Below are 10,134 nucleotides of genomic sequence, written 5' to 3' on the forward strand. Positions count from 1 at the left end.
TACATAAATGCATCTTTTCGAACATTTATATAACACACTTTTATATCATTTTAGAAATCATTTGAAAGCAATTTATTCCATTAAATTGAACAATGTTGGCAGTTTTTTTTAGCTTGTCCCATAACAGTCTACCAGCATGCATTCATTGTGTGTCCAACTCTCAGATGGACTTAAGTTGGCGAATGCAGTTTATAAAGCTGCTATAGGTTTTTATTTTACCTGCTTTCTGAACTCAACACAGCAAGTGTCATATTACATAGACCAATTGCTACTTCTGTTTGATAAGGGGAAAGGGTTCCCTAACCCATTCATACACATTATACAGTACATTATTTAATTGGTTGCTATAAAAAACATCATATCCGAAAACCATCTCAGTGTGAGCTGTCCACCACCTGTTGGCACTGAGGCACTGTTTCTGCTTCTCCATGTGGAATATCCCCTGTGATGGACAGTGGTTATAAAAAATAGCCAACACTTTGACAGCACATGATATAAACTGCAGTAATCCACTGGCTCTCTCGAATACAGTTGTCAACTGTAGTAGCAGAGAACAACAGTGATGCCCCCAGGCAGGGAGACGAAAACTAACCTGAACTCTGTCAAAGTCTCACTGTAGTCCCTTTTACCCACGGACATCTGAAACCCTCACTGAAATAAAGAGACCGACCACCACATTGGGACATATACGGTTGGAAATACTCATTTCAAGTTTAAATGGAGTATTTGTTGTCTGTCACACTTCCTATCTGCCTTCTCAAGCTCTTTAAATGAGATAAAGCTAGAACACCAACTCTTGAAAAGTGCCAATTCGTATTTCATCTCATAACAAATTATGCTTAATAGCCACGATAAAAATCTGAGGCCATTCAGATGTAAGTGAGCCTAACTCAATATCTACATATTAATTCAAATATACTGTTAGCTATTTACCACCTGCCTTGGTAAGTTTAAATGCTGCCTCCATGGTACAGAAAACAACCTAAGAAAGCTTGTATGAAAACACCGTAGTTCAAGAGATTACATTTGATCATATAAAATCAACACATTTTTGTTGAGAATAATTATTAAAAGTTATGTAATTGCAAATGAATTTCATATTTCCCTGGCCTCTCAACATGAGAGCACAAGAGTTATTGTTGAGCAGTGAGCTTATAGCCTGCTATGTATCTTCACTGTTGATAAACATCATCATGAGAGAGATTTGCCATCCCTAATTGTTATAATTTGCTTGGAAATGAGTCTCATTTACTTGGCAGAAAATGCACTCTCACCACAAATGTTGTCTGTTGCTGTATCTTGACATATCTCTCACTTAGCGGAGGCGTACTTAGTTGGTAGGAAGATGTTGTAATTATATTAATAGACAAAGGCTTCTCACAAGCCTAATTAATGGATGGGGGAATTCTTTTCCTCAGCCAAACCTGCACTTAAAGGAGGTGCATAAATTGACCCATATTTTTTTTTACTATTTTATGCATTTTTACCAGCAAACTATTCAATCTTTCAATTGTCTTTTGGTCACTAAATAATTAGCAACATGTTTTAAACACCAAAATGTTTTTCCTTTTCAGAGGGCCAAAATGGTTCTAGCATTGCTCCTTGAACAATCATTTTTTAAAATATTGACTTCAAATACCTTCACTTCCTGTTTTCTCTCACACTAAGCTGTTTTTTATTCCATGAAAACACTTTTGTTTTTTTATATATATATATATATATATATATATATATATACAGTGGGGCAAAAAAGTATTTAGTCAGCCACCAATTGTGCAAGTTCTCCCATTTAAAAAGATGAGAGAGGCCTGTAATTTTTATCATAGGTATACCTCAACTATGAGAGACAGAATGAGAAAAAAAAATCCAGGAAATCACATTGTAGGATTTTTAATGAATTTATTTCAAATTATTGTGGAAAATAAGTATTTGGTCAATAACAAAAGTTCATCTCAATACTTTGTTATATACCCTTTGTTGGCAATGACAGAGGTCAAACGTTTTCTGTAAGTCTTCACAAGGTTTTCACACACTGTTGCTGGTATTTTGGCCCATTCCTCCATGCAGATCTCTTCTAAAGCAGTGATGTTTTGGGGCTGTCGCTGGGCAACACGGACTTTCAACTCCCTCCAAAGATTTTCTATGGGGTTGAGATCTGGAGACTGGCTAGGCCACTCCAGGACCTTGAAATGCTTCTTACGGAGCCACTCCTTCGTTGCCCTGGCGGTGTGTTTGGGATCATTGTCATGCTGAAAGACCCAGCCACGCTTCATCTTCAGTGCCCTTGCTGATGGAAGGAGGTTTTCACTCAAAATCTCACGATACATGGCCCCATTCATTCTTTCCTTTACACGGATCAGTCGTCCTGGTCCCTTTGCAGAAAAACAGCCCCAAAGCATGATGTTTCCACCCCCATGCTTCACAGTAGGTATGGTTTTCTTCGGATGCAACACTGCATTCTTTCTCCTCCAAACACGACGAGTTGAGTTTTTACCAAAAAGTTCTATTTTGGTTTCATCTGACCATATGACATTCTCCCAATCCTCTTCTGGATCATCCAAATGCCCTCTAGCAAACTTCAGACGGGCCTGGACATGTACTGGCTTAAGCAGGGGGACACGTCTGGAACTGCAGGATTTAAGTCCCTGGCGGCGTAGTGTGTTACTGATGGTAGCCTCTGTTACTTTGGTCCCAGCTCTCTGCAGGTCATTCACTAGGTCCCCCCGTGTGGTTCTGGGACTTTTGCTCACCGTTCTTGTGATCATTTTGACCCCACGGGGTGAGATCTTACGTGGAGCCCCAGATCGAGGGAGATTAGCTGGGGTCTTGTATGTCTTCCATTTTCTAATAATTGCTCCCACAGTTGATTTCTTCACACCAAGCTGCTTACCTATTGCAGATTCAGTTTTCCCAGCCTGGTGCAGGTCTACAATTTTGTCTCTGGTCTCCTTTGACAGCTCTTTGGTCTTGGCCATAGTGGAGTTTGGAGTATGACTGTTTGAGGTTGTGGACAGGTGTCTTTTATACTGATAACGAGTTCAAAAAGGTGCCATTAATACAGGTAACGAGTGGAGGACAGAGGAGCCTCTTAAAGAAGAAGTTACAGGTCTGTGAGAGCCAGAAATCTTGCTTGTTTGTAGGTGACCAAATACTTATTTTACAGAGGAATTTATCAATTAATTCATTAAAAATCCTACAATGTGATTTCCTGGATTTTTTTTTCTCATTCTGTCTCTCATAGTTGAGGTATACCTATGATAAAAATGACAGGCCTCTCTCATCTTTTTAAATGGGAGAACTTGCACAATTGGTGGCTGACTAAATACTTTTTTGCCCCACTGTATATAAGCTCACAGCTATTAGTTCCCTGCTAGTTCTCCTTGGGGAAATAATTATTGGAAGACTAAAAAGCACCACATCGTCCACTCTTCTCTTCCTCTCTCTGTCTCTGTCTCTGTCTCTGTCTCTGTCTCTGTCTCTGTCTTTGTGTGGGATGCATTCCAGGCTAGATTCATATAGACAAATGAATACCTCTGCCCAAACATTAAAGCCTGTACTGTGGATGCTTATCCTCATCCAATATGCCATATATAAATATTTTAAGCACACTCATATTTCAGATATTCTCTTTGCTATAGCTCGTGACAAATCTTCCTTTCTTTACCTTTTTTAATTGAAATCATCAACATGGAAAAAAAAAAACATTGACTGCTTGCTATTTTATCTTTATTGCAACAAGCCATTGCTCCCCATGGTACTCAATTTGCAATTGTGAAATGCATATACATTCAAACATGCACACGAATACAACTGACAGTGCTGCAAACAAATAAAATCAATACTCTTTTGAAAAGCAGTACTTTTTAAAGGTATTTTCAAACAGTGAACTGAAGGTGTGAATTGTGTTATTTACAATTATTGTTTAAATACTGAGCCTTGCTTTTCTTGCACTGATGTAAATAAGTATACATATCATACTGCTCCATTCACTCTATAAACGTTGGCATGGCATCCAACAATGTGGATTCAGGATAGATATGCAGCAACACTTTTTCCAATTACCACTGGGAAAGTGAGCAATAAAGCCTCTCAGTCTTCTGGGTTTTAAGTCTTTAATGCTTAGGCAATTACCTGAGACCATGAACACAGTTAGGGCCAATGGGATATCGGGAATGTTGCTGTCCAGTTAATGCTCAGTTCCATGATTTCTAATGTGTTAGACAGATGGTAAAAGGCTGCTTTGCTAACACCTGCTGTGCATCAAGCAACCGCACATTTAACAACCTTGCACCTCCTCGTTAAGAAAGCTAGATAAGGCCAATAAGGATTAGGGAAATGCAAATGCTTGATTTTAAGCCCACATTTCAAGGCACACTGTACTTTTACTAAGCCAAAACAACAAACACATAACCATGATTCCCAAAAGGCATATTTACTTTGAATAATGATATTTTAATATATATTACGCTATACCATTTCAATTAAAGGTCCCATATTTTCGCCATTTTTACTGATCATAATTCCATTGTTGAGGTCAGCTGAGCATCAGTTTATGTGTTACAATGACGGCGGTACAGCCATTTATGTTTGAACCGGAGCCCGATCCTGAAAATACAGACCAACGTGATGGACCTGATCCACCGTCCCAAAATACACTGGAGCAGGCGGTTTCACAGTGGAACGTTTTTATTTTGTATCGCTCTTACATTTCAGATGTAATGTTAGTACTGAAACAAAGTAGGAACAGCCGCGTCCTTCAGTACTGCACGCTTTGCTTGTCGGCATCAACCTGTGCAAGGTTTTTGAAGCTGTCGTCAGTGAAACACCGGGCACCCAGTACAGTCCTTCGAACTGTTGAAGGAACAGAGATAAAAATACATTTCAACGACTGACTTTTTCGTGGTACTGCCTTCGGTAAGGCAAACCGATGACATTTCCCCTCATATTTCAGCGCACAGTGCTTTCTTGACATTTCAGTCTTCCAACAGTAAATGGTCGGTTGGCAGAGGGTGTGCCTATGGGTCTATAGCTATGGGTGTGCCAACTTGCCGATTGGTCTCCTGATTTAGTGACGTCCATAGCACCCTGAAAAAACAAATGGAAAAAGGAAAAGAAAATCTACAACGAAGCACTTGAGGGCAGCATAGAAACGTCTTTTCTGCTTTAGAGCTTTAATGGCTACAGGGTTTACTTTGAGGGCTTGTGACTTTGCAGACTGTTTACATGCAGATAAAGCTACATAACACAAGAAAGGACGGGTTATAACTGGAAAAGCATAATAAGGACCTTTTTTAAGCATTCACCAAAACAGCAAACTTCCTTAATGATGGCAATTAGAGAAATGAGCCAGTGTAACATTTGGTTGGACTTTAAGGGAGGTAACTGGAGTCCATGAGTGCCAAGTCAACACTTCCTGAAGAGGGAAAGAGTGTCCCTGCTCGGTAATCTTCTATTGCTAATAATGAGATGGAGCCATACAGTTATAACTTGCAATGTTTTTGTGTCAGTGGACATTTATACTGCTAAAAGCTAGAACCAAGTGGAACCAGAACAAGTCATAATCCTATTTCCAGTCCATTCAGACACTTATTTCCTGCCAATTTTGATACACTAGAGATTGTTAGAGTAAAATGCAATATCTGAATGATTGATTCAGCAGAACTGACAAATGTTTACATTAAAATAAATTACAAAGCTATACTTACCCAATAGTAATATCCCAATAGACCCTTGACTTTGTTATGAAATGTCACCCTTTAACAAGAAACAGAAGGATCAATCTGTTTCTCTCTTTACCAATAAAGTCATGCACACAATATAAATAAAGCATCTGCACTCGGGGCTCCCCTTTTGGGAATACATCCAACAGAAATCAATAGCTCCCTCTGCGAAGCAATGCACTGTATGTAAGTGAAACAGATTCTACAGACAGCCTTTCCATGCTGACACACATCCAACTTCCAAGAACGACGAGGTTCCTCCCACAGCCGATCTCAGATCAGAGGTTAATATGGTGTGGCTGCACCTCCCTGGTTGGGCTCCTGCTGCAGTCTCCATTGAACAAAATTTGTCCCTTGTTCAACTAAAGAGTCATATTCACATTCAAGTTCCTGGAGTAAATGAAAGAGAGATATTGACATTATATTGTGGAATATTTTTATTTCACCTTCCTTTGCTGTCCTTTATGCCTTGCACCATCATGTTCTTCTCAATGTTTTTTTTAGTGTCCTTACATAGGCCTCTTAGTCTGCCAAAGCTCCCCCACCTCCCTCTCCCACCCCCACAATCTCACAGTCCATCCTACGCTCTGGTCTGTGCGTGCGTGCGTGTGTGCGTGCGTGTTTGCGTGCGTGTGTATTCAGTTCTTTCGTTAGAATATTTGTGGTCTTGTTGCTATGGTGGCCTGGCCTGTTGAATGAATTAGTTTGTCATTATCAGATCTTTGTGGTTTTAAATTAAACGTGATCTCAAATTCCTTTGCAATAAATGTTCATATTCTTGACGTTGTTTTGTTGTATTACTTGTTCAGGTTAATTAGAAAATAGCATATTGAATAGAAGCATGATTTTTTTTTGGGGAATGCCAGGTGGCTTCTCAGAATGGAGAACAGCTTTTGTGCATATCTTGGCAAAGCTCGTACTTTTTCACCCATGAGAATAACTTGGCAAATGCAGTCAAGTAGTCTCTTGCAGATTATCAAGCCTTTTTAGCTTTAAGCTCTCTTCAATACCCGAAGTGTTTTGCGACCACAGCAAAAATATAACTGCTTTGCCTCTGATGAACCAATTGCTTGCTTTAAATATTTAGAGAGCCAGCTGCCATGTTCAAATTACATACATTAATCTATATTAAATAGGTCTCGAGGATGTGCTTATATGTCAATGTGTTTTCTGTCAGCTCTAGTTTTCCCTTGTGCATTATGCAGATTTTTACCTACCAAAATTTCTTTTTTAAGTAGAGAAAACTAAGACACTGGCCGGCAATTCCCTGCAACAATTATGAACTGAGTTGTTGTTTTTGGTAATCCAGATAAAATATACTAGTAAAGAGAGGGTTTATAGCCCCTTGCTTTAAATAAAATCCACAACTTGCATTAACATGTGAAATGATTTAAAAAAAAAAACCTTACTGTCCATGCCTTTATGTCAGGCTACTAAAATGTTTACCCAGTGTTAAGGTATACAACATATTAAGAGAATTACATGATGTTAATTGCCTGTGTTTGTAAATGCTTTATATATTTGTTTTGCTATTTATCCAGACATTCATTACTCCTATCTTGTCAGAGTCCAGACTGATGTCAAAAAACTTAGACAGACGTAAACTTCCTTTAAATGCATTCTGCATTGGGCAGTCTAGATTGATTTTACTGTACTCCTCCAGCAGCGCTTTTCAAGGTCCCCTCCCAGTTCTATGTGCCCAGAATGCCTCTGCAGGGAAGAGTTCAGAAGGCATCCTGATTAGATGCCTGAAACTTCCCAAGTGGCTTCTTTCAATGCAAAGGAGAAGCAGCTCCCTGCCCTGCCCAGACACTGCCAATAAACTGCTTGTATCTGTAATTTAAATCTTGCAGTCACAAAGTTTACGAGTGTATAAGAGGGGTGGATGTTTGCAACTATGGAAGATTGTGCTATCAGCAGAGAGCAAGTGACAAAATATTTAGGCCACATTCCAGTTCTCGCTTTCATGTTGATAATATCCAGGGAAGTGATTCTGAGAACATGCTTTACTGAATGCCAGAATGTGGACACAACTATTACTCTGGCCATACAGGGATCAGGGGATATGTGATGGATCTCTATACACAGCACAGCAGCAGAATCAGTACATCATCAAAGTATAATTCCCCATCTTTTTTTAATAGGGCAGGCTGGAGCACTCTTTACCTCCTTTTCCCAAAGTGGTTGATGGATTTGACAACTGAAGATCTCTCTCCATGGTCTTTCTAAAATCCTGCCAATCAAATGTTTTTGCTTCTGCAACCACAAAGGGTGCAATCCATCTGGTCTGCTGGGACCTGTCTGCTACGTCAGGACTTCCCAAACACCTTTTATTCAACCTGAAACCTTTTGTCGCAGGTTTTTCTTTGGGCTGCTGTCATGAAAAGCACAGACAATCTGCTGGCTTCAGTGCAGAACAGCTGTTTTACCAAAGTAGGCTTTGAAATTGGCCAACTTTGACTAATGAAATAAATATTATGTTATGTTAAAAGTTATACTCTAGGATACACAACTGTGGTTTTTCTAATGTTTAACATCCCTGAAATGTATTGTCAGTATTTATCCATAACATCTTGACAATGCATTAGTAGTAAGTATAGTCTTTCAAAGGTTTTATAACTGGCTAGATTAAAATATCCTCTTACGAAACAAAAATGGAGTGATGTTGGAAGTAGACCAAAAAGTTATGGCCTGTGAAAATCAGCACACTAAACTTTAAAATTACATATCCAGCAATCTGTCCTCAAGTCAGCAGATGTTCCTCTCGGACAGGATCCATTTTAAACCCTCCACCGTTGTGACCGTTATCAGATTGGGCCTGCATGGTGGATATCTCCCCCTCAGCAATCCTTAATGCAGAGTGATACCTGAATGACCATTACCAAGACATCAATCTCCATTGGATTGCTTCCGGGGAATATAGCTTGGTAATAAGTTAGGGAAATGACCGCTTTGCCAGCTGATGGTAATTCACTATGTATGCAGGCTGTCAAATACATGGGCTGAGGTCCTTGCTCAAATACTATGGAGTGATTGATGCGTTTTCGTAAAAACAAAGGGGGGAGGTGGTTAAGGTAAGTTGAAAGAGAGAAATCAGTGGATTTGGGGGGTGTAGAGAGAAGGAAAAAGTGAGACACTTTTAAGGGTTACTCTATATAAGATAAAACACAAAGTGTTTGGGGAAGAATGCTAAACTTTTTTTCTTGTTTCAGTTTCTTCCCAGCCGCTTTCTTACCAATTATAGCCCTCTGTGTGAAACATCGTAGCGCACTGCAGTAAGACTTTCTTGTTGAAAACACACAACACAAGGACTTTCAGATTCTGTTAATCTTGCTGTAACTTTTGTTCAGACTCGGCTTCATCACACTTTGAAAACACAGATTAATCTTGTTTTGTCTGACATGAATCTAAAAAATAAACCTGTGGGGCATCAATTGCTGGGACTGTTCCCTAATAAGCGTGTACCCTGTGTACAAATGAAAAGAAGGCAAGTTAGATCCAAAAATACAATCCACAATTGGCCCATTTGGGTTATATAACTAGCTTGCAAATTTAATGGATCCTCAGGTGTTGCAAGATGTAAAATAAGTGAGTGAGCGATGTTTTTGATTTACTAGTTTTCATTTCCTATTTTTATTCTGTAGGCCTTCAAGTGGGGTCAGTTACCCCTAGGGGGTCGCCAGAGATAGCACAAAGGGTTGCTAAATTATTGTTTGATTAAAATGCCCCATTGCTTTTCCACAAGCATGTTGAATATTTAAACATAGTACATGTATACATATGTTAATTATTGTTATTATTTTAATAGCCAAGTGTTGGATATAGCAGAAAAAGGTATGTTTGTATATGGTACTTTATGCATCCCTTGCATCCTATTGTAGGCCCAGTTTTATAATAGTGTCTGTGTCATCATCACTTCTGTTCCTAATACTTTTCCTTTCAAGAAAACCATTTTCTCTAAAGCTGAGTGTATACGTCTGTCTGAAACTCAAAAACTCAAAAGGAACATATTTAATCCTTTACCATGTTGGTTCCGTTGGCAAGATTGTGCCTTCTGTAAGCAGCTATAAAGGCACTAAAGCCTCAAAACATTATTGATGTGAGATTACAGTAGTTCAGCTGGATAGTAACACAATGAATACCAAGTCAATTTAGCTCTAAAAACCTTTAGCATTTTGCGATTCATTTGGTTGTTTCCAATTAACTTGCTCAGTGCCATAAGAAACTACTCACAGGAAAGCAGAAGAGAGCCATCTGCCTGAGTATGAATCTCTCTCTTTCTCTTTTATTTCATTTCTAGATGGAACACATGCGATTTTAAAACCTCACTGGTTATCTGCAGACACATAGTCTTTTGCCCATTTATTTTTGAAGGAACTGAATTATTGATGTGTCTAGAATACGTTTCTTGATC

Source organism: Eleginops maclovinus, chromosome 11 (genome assembly GCF_036324505.1).
Source record: "Eleginops maclovinus isolate JMC-PN-2008 ecotype Puerto Natales chromosome 11, JC_Emac_rtc_rv5, whole genome shotgun sequence".
NCBI lineage: Eukaryota > Metazoa > Chordata > Actinopteri > Perciformes > Eleginopidae > Eleginops > Eleginops maclovinus.